Raw genomic sequence first — 13,080 nt, 5'->3', positions numbered from 1 at the left:
GGAATGATAATGCAGAGAATATCAGGACCCTTGGTAACTTACTACCTTTCAACAAAAGTGAAAGTTTTAGGGACACTACCTAATGGTGTTGTGTTAAACCCTTGCATACTATAAGCATTGCATTTTACCAGAGTATTTTGTCTTTTGCTGTTGACTCTGTAACAATGGGAGGGGTGACTTTTACTGAGTTATTTCAGAATATTGTCCACACTTCTAATTTTGCTTCCATTGTTATAGCCTGTATCACACATTGCTTTAACAACCAACTTCCCTGATGCCTCGGCATACTGCCAACCTGTACTTTAGCATCCAAACAACAGCTCACTAACGTCTTTTCTACTTTTATTGGACAGCACATAGGTAATATTTAATGTTTTGTAAATTTTCTTTTGACGCTTATATATTATTATAATAATGTAATCTGATGCAGCAGACTTTAAAAAATTAAAATTCACTGTCCTTTACAGCTTCATTATATTACAAAGGAAAAAAAAGAATTCTCCTTTCTGCATCTCTCAGCTGAATGATCATGATCACACCATGCACTTATTTCTGCCACATTTTTTTCTTTTCTAGGAGCCCACAGTTTTGACAAAATCCTTTATGTTTGTAAGCATGAAAGCAAATCAAAAGGGTTCTGCGAAAATTCATGTAGAATGAGTGTGGAAGAAAAACCTTGTACGCTCCCACAATTCCTGTCTCTTCTCTCAGTAGGCCTCTCCATCCTACCAAAATATGTTTCATCCAGTCCACACAACTCAGCACCACAGCCTTTTCAAGAATGACAGTAAAGCATAGATTTTTTAATTATATGTCTATCTTCTATAGCCATAATTTTAGCCTCTAAAAGTTCCAAAACTGCTTCTGAAGTGGTTATTCTTTAATTGATTTCCTTCATGCCCCGTAAAAATTCACCAGATGGTTAGAATGAGAAATTAAGGATGGTTCCACTTACTCCACTCTTTTATTTAACACTCCAATACATCAGTATTAATCTTTTGCATTTCTGACAGTACTGATTTTAATCTCTTTTCCTTCATGCTACCCATCATCCTTTTAGTCAGAATAAAACGAATGACAAGTGACATTGGTTCTCATGAAGTCCATTTTGTGATGAAAGCACTTAATTAATAATTTACTGTTTGAATGCTTAACCTAGTTCATTAAAGTTTATTTTCTGTCTTTAGCTTGGCTTGTTTTGCTGTACTCCATTTACCCTGGACGCACATTCGTTTTGTTCTTGGTTTTTGTAGTGTGCATGGTCACGTTTCTGTTTGCTTCATTTTATCTTTTTAGTCAGCAGTGTTAGTTTCAGAGGGTTCTCCATTGCCCAGGATTCAGCATGATCTGTGGCAGCTCCAAAATCACCTTTTTTTCACTTCGGTATCCAGACTGGAAACTTGGCACGGCAGTAGCGTTGTTACCTCACAGCAAGAGGTTCTCCCGTTTGATTCTCGGCTGGGCTTGGGAGTGACTTCTGTGTGGAGTCTGCATGTCCTCCCCACGGTTGGGTAGCGTTCGAAAGACATGCGTGCGTAAAAGGGCGTGCCTTTATTGAAGGTTGGGCATCGAGCTGGCACCTCGGCATTTCGTAAAAATCTACTGCCAATCATTAGCGGACCAGAGTTTCACTGTGGTGACCCCTTACCGGGAAAAGCTGAAAGACAAACAACATCCAAACTGGAAACTGTCAGTAGCAGGAAGACCCATGTTTGTATAGCATGATTATAATTGAATTGACTTTGAATAACCAACAGAGACTTGTGGATACAATAAAAGTGCAGACTGAGAACACTGAAATATAAACTGATGCTTCCAGCTGTTCTGAAGGTGTTTTCTAAGGGGAAAATGTCGATGTTTGAAAGTAAAGAAGAGATTTGTAAAATTAAAGTGTTGCCTGCCAGACTGGTACAATAACACACAAAGCAAAAGGGCAAACAGTTCAGCGAACAGATGTTGATGTTGCTGGTGAATTGGAGGATGAATAAGAGAAAAAGTCAGACCTGAGAGAGAGACTGCGTGCTTGTATATGTGTGGGATTCTGGACATAAGGTGTCTACACAGATTGTAAAATCTACCTGAAAGAGTAGACTGGAAGCAGTATGAGTATATCATTAATGTGCAAGTCACTGAAAGATCGGCCTAGTGCAGTATTACTGCAAAACAGATTTTAACTTGTGATGTCACACAACTAACTGTTCCTTGTAAATATTAGAATGTCAAAATATGACAAACATACCACAACAGAGGGTTATTTAAGAATTAATTTATCTTCTGAATGTTTATGGAGTTAAAATGGTTTTTGCTGGGTTTTCTTCAACATTAACACTTAAGCTAGTTAATGTAGGTGTTAAACTAAAAACAAAAACGTTTTTCTTTTTTGTTTTATCTCTGTCTACGGGGAAATTCAAGAATGTACGCATTAAAAATTCATAATGCTACATCAGTTAATAATGTTAAATGATAAAAAATATAAATGAATATTACATTCTACTGATGGATTGATAACATGAAAGTAAAACTGATTATCTGTTAAAACAAATCTAAAATACCTATTAGTTATCAAGGAACAATGAGCTGGAAAATCAAACAACATGAAGAGAGATTTTGTTGCTCATTATTTAACAATCATTTTGAATTATTTTTAGAAACTAATTGCCAAATTTTTGAATGATGCCATTTAAATATGTAGTAAGTGAATTAGAGATGATAAGAGAACTGACAATTAAGAAAATCAAGATCTGTTCTGTTTAATTAGTGACAGAAATTATTTGATTAGTTTGAAAATATGCCTGGATTTTAAAACTTTTCTTGTCATTCTTTCACACAATGCAATGTATACTTTTAATATTAGTTCATCCATGGGTTATACTAAAAATGTTTCTTGCTTTCTTTACCCATGGAGACGTTCAAGAATCCAAGTATAAAGAAGTCTACACTGCTTCTTTAATAGTTAATTTCAAAGTATAAAACGGTGCTAAATATTACACTTGGGCTGATACTATTAAAATGAAGCTTAATACACTAAGGAAATATGAACTACTTATTAAGTATCTAGATATCCCAAGCTGGAACGGCAAGTCATCTGAAAAGAGATTGGGTTTAATATTACAAATAATAATAATACATAAAAATGGATAGATTCTATTTGAAATGATAATTAAAAAACATGATTTGTCCTATTTAACTAGCTATTGAAATTATTTATTAAGCTTTAAAATGTTCTAAGACTTGAATTTGTCTTCATACTTTCAGATGTGACAATGTATGTCAACATTAGTTTATGCAGGTAGTATGGAAAAATCAATATCCTTTTTCTGTCCATTGAAAAGTTTGAGAATGGATGCATTAAGATGGAAATAACATTTCAACTGTTTGCCTTAAAAGATAAAAATATAAAAGAGTTTTAAGTACTACTGCTGGACTGATGATATTAATGCACAGGTGGATATTCAGTTAGATAAAGGTGAAATGCTTAAGTGTCAAAAAGTAATGAGGTGGGTCAGCAAACTATTTGAAGGAGAGTTTACCGCCTGATATTACAAGTTATGTTAATAAAATAATGAATAAGTAATGAAATTTAAATACCCGCTGAATTAGTAGATTTTGATATTATATGTTTGCCTAGAAAATTAAAACATTACTGGTTCCAAAATATGTAGCTGAATTATGAAATGAAAGCATAAAATGGATGAAAGAAAGTGATGTAAGAAAAATAAAAAGTAGTCATTTAGTGTCAAGCCAAAATGCATGGGCAGCAAGTTTAATAATGAATAAGAATAAGAATAAGAAAGGAAGAATGCTCTTGTCTGGAAGTTATACATTTTATTTTTTTTTACTGGCCTCTCTGCCCAGATGTATGCCTCAAATGTATGTATAACAGTGGACTGACAGAGAACTGATGTGTATGGTACAAGGGGTGTCCAGTAGTACTGACTCTGTTTTATAAACTGATGGCAATAAGGCAGGGAGGTAACAGAGAATGGAAAGACCTGAAGTTACTTTCTAGCGTTTTTTATCCCTTGTTAGTTACTCCAATGGGTAAGGAAGGTGATATCTGGCATACATGGCATACAGAGTGGTAAAGAATACAATTAGAAGATGCTCATTAGGTAGAAAAAAAAAAGACAGAACAAATACAGATAAGAATGAAAAATGATATGAATAAACAGGGCCAACTGTGTTAATTGGCTTTACAAGCTGCACAGAACAGTAAAGGAAGAAGTCCTAAAATAATTATTATTATTATTATTTACTTATTTTACATTTGATGACCGGGAATGTCCATCTGAGCTAAGTAGTCCTTTTTCAGCAGAGGCCCGAGGAGAAAAACTCCAATATAGATTGCACGACAAACATCCATAGTACTAATAAATGGACAAGTAACAAAAGTGTACATGATACAAAAAGCATAAAATCTTAATACAATGAAGTTAAAGAAATAATAACATCATATTTACATGTGACACGTTTTGGTAACTGTTGAAATGAGAAGTGGAACACAGTTGAAAGGAGGGATAGGAGATGGAGCTAGAGGAGAGTTAGAAGCGAGGGGAGACAGGTTTATGGGGGATGGTTACACTGACATATCCATTTAGATTGTAGGTATTGTTTAGTGGTTGTTTTGAATTGTTTTTGTTGCTGAAGAGTCCTGATTTGAAGTGGTAGATTATTCCAAGTCTTAGCAGGGCTAAAACTGTAGAGATACTGCCCTATTTTAGTTTTAGGTTTATGAATTTCTAATAGCCCTTGGCTGGAACTACAGAGAAATCTTGTTGGGGTGTAGTAGGAGATTAGAGTAGAGAGAGTTGGACAATAAGAGGATTTGTAGAGAATTGAATGAATGATCTGGGTCTGAGTTGGTAGGAGTAGGTTGGGTAGTTCAAGCCAGTGCAGTTCTTTCAATGAGAGACAGTGATGGTGCCTATATGTATTCTGTGCAGCAAATCTAGCAATCTTGTTGTAAGTTGTTTCTAGTTTGGCTAATAGTCCAGTGTTGAGGTTAGTTAGAATTTGAGAACTACAGAGTAAGTTGGGTAAGAGTTATATAGGGTTAACATAGCTTTATTATTAAGAAATTTCCTGTTACATTACAGTAATCCTAGCTTCTGATGCGTTTTCTTTATGCAGTTGTTGATATGTAAGTCCCACTTTAAGTGGTCGTCAATGATGAGGCCTAGTAGTTTTGTACTGTTGTCTACCTGTATTGGGGTATTATTTAGAGACAGTATTGTGAAGGATGATTTGATATAGTGAAGGTGTTTTGGAAGAAAGAGTAGTAGTTTAGTCTTGTTTGGATTGAGAATAGGTTGGTTATTGAATAGCCATTTTTCTGCTGAGTTGAAAGAAGTCTGAGTAATTGATGTAAGTTGAGTTATAAAGTCGGAGACTGAGATGACTGTAGAATCATCTGCATATTGTATAATAGATGAGTCAGGACAGGAAGAAGAGAGAAGATTGATAAAGAAATTGAAAAGTAGTGGACCAAGGATGGAACCTTGTGGTACACCTGTTTTAATGGTAAGCAAGGGGGAGTGGGCTGAATGCCATTTTACTGACTGGTAGCGATCAGAGAGATAACTTTTAAACCAGAATACAGGAGGAGGTAAGAAATTAAGGTTTGTCAGTTTTTGCAGAAGGACAGTATGAGAGACTGTGTCAAAGGCCTTTGAGAGGTCTAAGAACAGACAGCAGATAAGTTTATTGTTGTCTCTGGCAAGTGATACAGTATCAAGGAAGGACAGAAGGGCAGTAGTGGTGCTATGGTTGGGACGAAAACCATGTTGAGTAGGTGTGAGTAGATTCTCTAGAAGTAGGTATTGCATTATTTGTTTGTGTATACATTTTTCTAAAAGTGTGTTAGCAGAAAGAAAGAGGCTCTCCTTGTCTCTTGTTAAGTTACCCAATGAGAGGCAGGGAGTGTTTAGTTGAAACAGGGTCATGTAAAAGACTACTGAAAATGCTAGTTGTTGTAAAGTGAATGTGACTGAAGGTATAAAGTATATAAAAAGATGTGGCAGACTAACTGGTGCTACAATTTAGGGTGGGGAATTTAAACAAAAAAACATAATGGTCATAATGACCTGTATAACACAGCACTGCCTGTAATGGCACTAAGTGGGAGTGCAGCGTATCCAAAGAAGTGGAGTGACCGGGGAAGGCAGAGGTTGAAGGTTCAGGACAAAACAATGCCACAGGGCAATGTAACAGGCATGGTAGCCTGCTTTGCAGGCAGAGGGTTTTATGGCGAGGTTCAAAGCACTGTACTCTAAAGAAAAAGACAGGAAAACAGTAAACAGAAGAGTTTATGGTGTAAAGTGCATTTGAGTCTGGAGGATGATTAACAACAGTTAAAAGGAGGGAGTGGATAAAGATTTAAAGGTAAGAAGATACAGCTAGCTTTCTCCACCAAAAGAAATAATGCAAACTCGAGTAAAGGTGCAGTTTTGATAGGTATTTGTTTCCCAGTGTAATACTAGAAATCATGTAAGATCAGTTTTATGCAATGTAAATGTGGATATAGAATAATAATGAAAAAAGGCACTTAGGAACATAAAAGCTATTGCATCCAAGTAAATATGTGTTTGAATTGCAATGACAAGATGATTTTGCTGACGGGTAAATAACACATACACATTACTGAATTAACAGTAAAGATGTCCATTTTCAAAAATATGTTACTAAATCTGTCTATTTTTGAAGTTGCTAATAAAATGAGAAAAAAAGACATAACATGCAAGGCCCAAGCATAACAGACTCTAGTATTAGGTTCATAGGTAAGTACTAGCCAACTGGTCTGCAGCGCATTTCAATCCTAGCCAAAAAAAAAAATTTTCAAAGTAGTAATTTGTGTTTTTTGGTGGGGTTGAGCATGAGTTGTGAGTTAATAAAAACATGTTTCAGTGACTGTTAAAGCTTTGTAAGTAATTCTTTGGAAATGTGCCAGGTTGTCTGATATGCAAATGAGTGCGGAGTCAATTGCATATTGTATTAGGGAGGCCTACTGTGTGGATGAATATAAGGAGGATGTTGGTGACAATGTTAAAGAGGAGGGGACAAAGGATACAGCCTTGTGGTACACCAGTGGTGACTGGGAGGTATGGAGAGAGGGAGGCATGCCTGCCATTTTACTGACCGTTACCTACTGGACAAGTAGCTTTTGTGGGCTGAGGTAGACCTAGTGAGGACATTAAAAGCAGAAGTTTACTCTGACAAACTGTGCTGAAAGCTCTAGACAAGTCTAGAAATAAGGAGGAGACTAGTTTGCGGTTATCTGTAAAGGTTAGAAGACCAGAGTTAATACTATGGAAGGGACAGAAAGTATGCTGTGTGCACCATATGAGTTCTTTCCGCAAGAGATAGTTTTAACAATTGTTTTTGAATACATTTTTTCAATTATTTTGGAGAGGAGGAATAAGATTGCTATAGGTCTGAAGTTACTGACGTCTGTTGAATTTCCTCTTTTATGTAGAGGGATAATGTGTGATTTTTTTTTTTTTTAAGAGAAAGAGGGAATATGGGATTCTTGGACTGACCTATTTATAAGTATTGAGACAAGATGGGCAATGCTGTTGGCTGCTATTTTAAGGTACTCGCTTGGAAGGTCAGCTGAAGAACAGCATGATTTGAGTTTGTTTGGGAGTAATTTTATATATGCTGTGGCACACGTTTGAGGGTGAAAGTGGATATGGTGATATGTGGCTGTAGGGCTGGGTAGCCTAGGGATTAGATGGCGGGGAATCCTTGGTTAGGGACTGTACACTATCTGTGAAATAAGAGTTGAATTATATTGCAGTTATGAGTTGTGAGTTATTGGGAGAAGGGTTAGGGTTAAATTGTTGACTGGGATGTATGATTTCTTTAATGGCTGACCCAAATATTTTAGAATAGTGTTTACTATGGTTCTGAATGTTGTTATAATATAGTTTTCTGTCTCCATTTATTTGCTTTTTACTATGGTTGCGGAGAATTCTGAAGTTTTCTATATATTGTGGTGTTTTATATTTTTGCCATTCTGTCCACTTTTTTTGTCTATTCTGAATTTGCATTCTACTATTTTTGGATAGCAAAATTGCTTTATTTGTTTTTAGTCACTTCCTTCTAGGAGGTGCAAGCTAGTTTAGGATATTTAGGAAAGTTGTAGTGAATTTATTTACTGCATCATCTAAGAGGGTGATTTTTAGGATGTTTCAGTTAATAGAGGAGAAGGTAGTAATGAATACTTCTAGGTTAAACTTGAGCAGGTTGCGTGTTGTTTTGTAGACATGCTGTTTAAGTGGATGTGTGAGATGTCTTGTTGCATAGATTGGGAGATGGTCACTGAGAGTCTGACATTACACCTGTGGTGGTAAATTTACTAGGGCTTTATCCTAGGATCCCATCTAATAAGGAGTTTGATGTCTTGCTATAATATCTAGGGCTACTAATTAGTTCTGTGAAACCGTACAAGTTCATGCTGGATGTATGGGAGTTAGAGGTAATATCCAACCAACTGATACTAACATCACTTTGTTTTTCCTGTGGAATTGTTACTGATATCCAATGTAGGATATCTGTCAATGTAGTGGTACTGTCTTCACAACTAATGGAAATGTTTATTTTCAGGAAAGTAATAATAAGTTTTCTGAATTGAATTTTGATATTGGTTTGTTGTAGGGGGAAATGTGGTAGCTGTTGGGAAGTATTAATAATACCACCTTTCCACTTTAAACAGTCATCGTGGATGATATTATGGCTGAGGGTGTAATTCTGGAGTCATTTATGATGGGTTTAAGCCAAGTTTCAGTTGTAGCAAGAATATGTTGGGTAACCCATGGATGTGGTTCAGTTGTTTCATTTCTTATGATTCTAATATTTATGGCAGCAAAACTTAGATTACCAGGGAGGGGGTTGACCATTGCAGGGTTAAAGCAGTGTGTGGATGTGAATTGTCTTGATGTTGCTTGGGATAGGGGGGCCAGGATCAGGGTGAATGCCTCCTCCTAGGAAGATTTTAGTACATTGGAGCATGACTGATTCTTGTTTTCTGGAGAGTATTTTTCCACTTAATTTTATTTTGATTTGAGTTGAAATGAAGTTAATCAGTCTATATTTGGGGTAAATGTGAGGGGTGTCATTAAATAAGTTTGGTGCGATGTGTGGAAAGTTTAAGGGAAGTATGGATAGGTGGTTGAGACAGAGTTGGAGAGAAGTTAAGAGTTATTACTGAGTCATGGTAGGATGAGAGATGGCTCAGTAGGAGAAGAAGACTAGAGGATAAGCTGAAGAGTAGCAGGATTACGTAAAGAGATCTGTATTTTATTGATGACAGATAGTGAGGAACTAGGAATCAAGAAAGAAGTGAGAAACTGTAGGCCTGTATGATACTTAGTGGTGGTAGAGTCTGAAAGCTGGCAGAAAGTAGGTAGGGAGGAAGTATTTTATAAGATAGTAGTAAAGTTGTTTGGGGAGGGTTAGGGAATGGGTGTCACAGGTGAAATGTTTATGTGGGAAGTGTAATGGTAGAGTAAGAGAGGGTGAGTTGGAATTAGGGATAGGGTAGCAGGTTTTCCAAACTCAGGGCAATTCTTACAGAGAGTAATCAATTTATAGCAGAGACAGAGCAATTTACAAGGAGGCATAATGTGGAACAGGTTTTCCTTCATTTACTAAATGCAGAAACCAAGATGCTTGGGAGACTATGTAACCTCCATATACAATATAATCTACCGGTCATAAAAAAGGACAGTGGTCAACTTAGTAAATGGTCCTTATGAGGGCAAGGACTGCTTCTTCCCCATGCCATTAAACTGAAATGGAAGCTCTCCCCTTGTTTGGACAGATGTTTGTTGCTGAGTGGTACATCAGGAGCACTGCTACTAACGCTTAAGTTACAATAGTTTACAACATTTCCCTTGGCCAAAATGAAACAACTAGAATAGAAATTTTGCTTTTAAGTGTTTAGAAGAAGCTCTGCCACCAGAGAGGTTGGAGAGGAGGCATACAGGAGACTTTCATTCAAAGGAAGTAAGACGGTATTGGCTGTCTCTGTGAGAGGATTGGACATGTGACAGCAAATCAGCAGAAGATGGATGTTTAGGTGTGAAGTGGCAGCTCTGTCACTGGACATCCTTACTTTTTTCTCTGTGCGTTTGAGGTCTGCTGCTCTGTTTTGCTTGATCAGGATATAAACTACTTGTAGGACTCGGTTTAAAACTGGCTACCTGTTTCCAAACCATCATCAGCCTGCACAGCTAAGTGTTCCTTGTGTTTATGTACCACATCAGTGTATAACTGTTTGTTTCTATCTGCAAAGTTCCCTGCTGTAGAACTGTTTGGAAGGACCTCAGAGCCAGAAAGGTAACCAACATATCCCCTGTATATTTAAAATGTCTCCTCTGAGATGTGGAAAAAACTCCCAAAATGTTTACGTCACTGAAGTGGTTTCCTCAAGCAGAATTGTTCTACAGTTACCTTTTGATTTTGGAAAGGATGAAGGAAAGAACGGAAGACAGGGTTCAGAAATATCTGCTGGGTGCACCACATAACTCACTGACCAGTGACGACAGAAGGAACTTCTGTGAGTAGTCCTTTCGATTTCACAGTTTCTTCATGTTCCAGTGGATTTTCCTGATATGCAGCCTTAATGAAGGAACCATCACAACACACGAAGACAAAGTTCTGCTGCCTTCAGGAATGTCCTTGTTATATGACATTTTTAAGACAAGTTTTTGTATTAAAGACAGGTGTTGTAATGCCTCCTTCTGGGGTTTCACCATAACGGTTTAATGGTTTGTGATCATTTTTCCCTTTTTTCTGTTATTTTTCATCATGCAATGCTTTGCCTACATGTCATTCACTGTGGAATGCCTCTGACTTTTGATGTCATGTAAGGGATTCCAATAAGGCTGCCACTTCAGTGTGCAAAACAATTCTGAGAACTGGGATGTTTTTTCTAGTTATAGTATCAATGTCCAAGTTGTTGGTTTAACTTTTGAAGTTGGAATTATAAATCATCAAAAGGATGACCTTTATCTGGATTCAGCAGGAAGTTCAAAATACATCAGTGTTGATGCTGATGAGGCTGTCTGGCTTCCATATAGATATACATACGTACATACATACATCTTCAAGAAGTCTTGCAACTGACAAAAGCACTCTTCACAATTCAATAAAGGTCTGAGAAAGTACCCTTCTTTGCTGCTGACTTTTCTTTTAACCTAAAGCTTAGGAAGTTTATGCTCTTCATTCAGAACTGAAAATCTGGTCATTGTTTTTCATCCACACCACTACTGTTTGGTATATTCTACTTCTTCCAGTTTTGTGCTTGTCCTGGAGGAGTACCATGGTACCCCATTAAGTCTGGAGTGCCATGCCAGGGCTTCCACATTACAGGTAACTGCCTGATGTGCATCTCCCTCTCTGTACACACACACACACACACACACACACACACACACACACACACACACACACACACACACACACACACACACACACACAGGTGAATGCATTCTTTTCATTTTGTGGTCACACGTACTGTTATTACTGCTATTTCACAGAACTACACTGTTTTTTTATTGTGCTTTTTTTCTTATCATTTTGAATGGCAGCAGTATGTGGACGGGTAAAGTTGTTTTGTTTGGTATGTAAGAGAGGAAGTTAGTAAACTTTACAGATGTATTTGAAAATTAGTTATGAATACAAAATTAGGCATTAGCACTGTAATGATACTCAAAGAAACTGTTCCTCACACATACACACATGTACGCACGTGCGAACATACATAAACACACAGTTGCTCTTGGGCAAGGTAACAAAATTAGATGCATTATTTAAATTCTTCTGTATGTAATGTGAACTTTTTTTAATTTCTGAAAAAACTGAAGTATGAAACTGCAGTGCAGTTTACAAAGGAAAAACGCTTATTCCTAAAACAATCTGGATGGTGAAAGAGAGGAAATGGAATGATGATAATGCTGGAACAGATCATGGAGACAGACTGTGGTACCCACAGGGGTCACATGTGAAGTATGCAGTGGTATTATGCTATAGTTCAATATGTGTGTGTATATTTGCATGACAACCCAGTCAGCCATGGACATTAAGCAATATTCTGGATAGCTGAGAGATATGCATAGCAAAACCACCATCATATCTTGGCTTAGAAGCTTGATAATATATACAGTGGATATAAAAAGTGTACACACCCCTGTTAAAATGCCAGGCTTTTATGATATAAAAAATGAGACCACAATAAATCATTTCAAAAGTTTTCCCACCTTTAATGTGACCTATAACCTGTACAATTCAATTGAAAAACAAATCTGCTAGGGGAAAACTATAAAAAATAAAAAACGTACAATAAGCTGGTTGCATAAGTGTGCACACCCTTAAACTAATACTTTGTTGAAGCACCTTTTGATTTAATTACAGCATTCAGTCTTCTTGGGTAGGGGGTCTATCAGCATGGCACATCTTCACTTGGCAATATTTACCCCCTCTTCCTTGCAAAAGCGTTCCAAATCTGTCAGATTGTGAGGGCATCTCTTGTGCACAGCCCTATTCAGGTCACCCCACAGATTTTCTATTGAATATAGGTCTGGACTCTTCCAAAACTTTAATTTTCTTCAGGTGTAGCCATCTTTTGTTGATTTGGATGTAGGCTTGGGGTCATTGTTGTAGTGAAAGGTGAAATTCCTCTTCATCTTCAGCTTTCTAGCAGACGCCTGAAGGTTTGAAAGTGACTGGTATTTGGAACTGTTCATAAGTCCCTACACCTTGACTAAAGCCCCAGCTCCAGCTGAAGAAAAGCAACCCAAAAGCATGATACACCACCATGCATCACCATGGGGATGGTGTTCTTTCGGTGATGCAAAGTTGTTGTTTTTATGCCAAATGTACTTTTGGAATTGTGGCCATAAAGTTCAACCTTGGTCTCATCAGACCAAAACACATTTTCCCACATGCTTTTGGGAGACTTGATGTATTGTTTTTCAAATTTTAGCCGGGCCTGGATGTTTTTCTGTGCAAGTAAAGGCTTCCGTCTTGCAACCCTACCCCATAGTCCAGACATATGGAGAATACAGAGATTGTTGTCAC

General features: G+C 37.1%; 1 protein-coding gene across 2 annotated transcripts in view; it reads right to left on the bottom strand.

Moving 5' to 3' along the window:
- C2CD2L (C2CD2 like) overlaps positions 1-13,080 on the bottom strand; it is a 1,057,749-nt gene that overhangs the window by 303,692 nt on the left and 740,977 nt on the right. The gene's annotated exons all lie outside the window — the stretch shown is intronic.

This window comes from Protopterus annectens, chromosome 8.part0, assembly GCF_019279795.1.
Source record: "Protopterus annectens isolate FY-2018-M chromosome 8.part0, PAN1.0, whole genome shotgun sequence".
Taxonomy (NCBI): Eukaryota; Metazoa; Chordata; order Ceratodontiformes; family Protopteridae; genus Protopterus; species Protopterus annectens.
The sequence above is the reverse complement of the archived record's forward strand: the minus strand, read 5'-3'. Positions and strand labels throughout refer to the sequence as shown.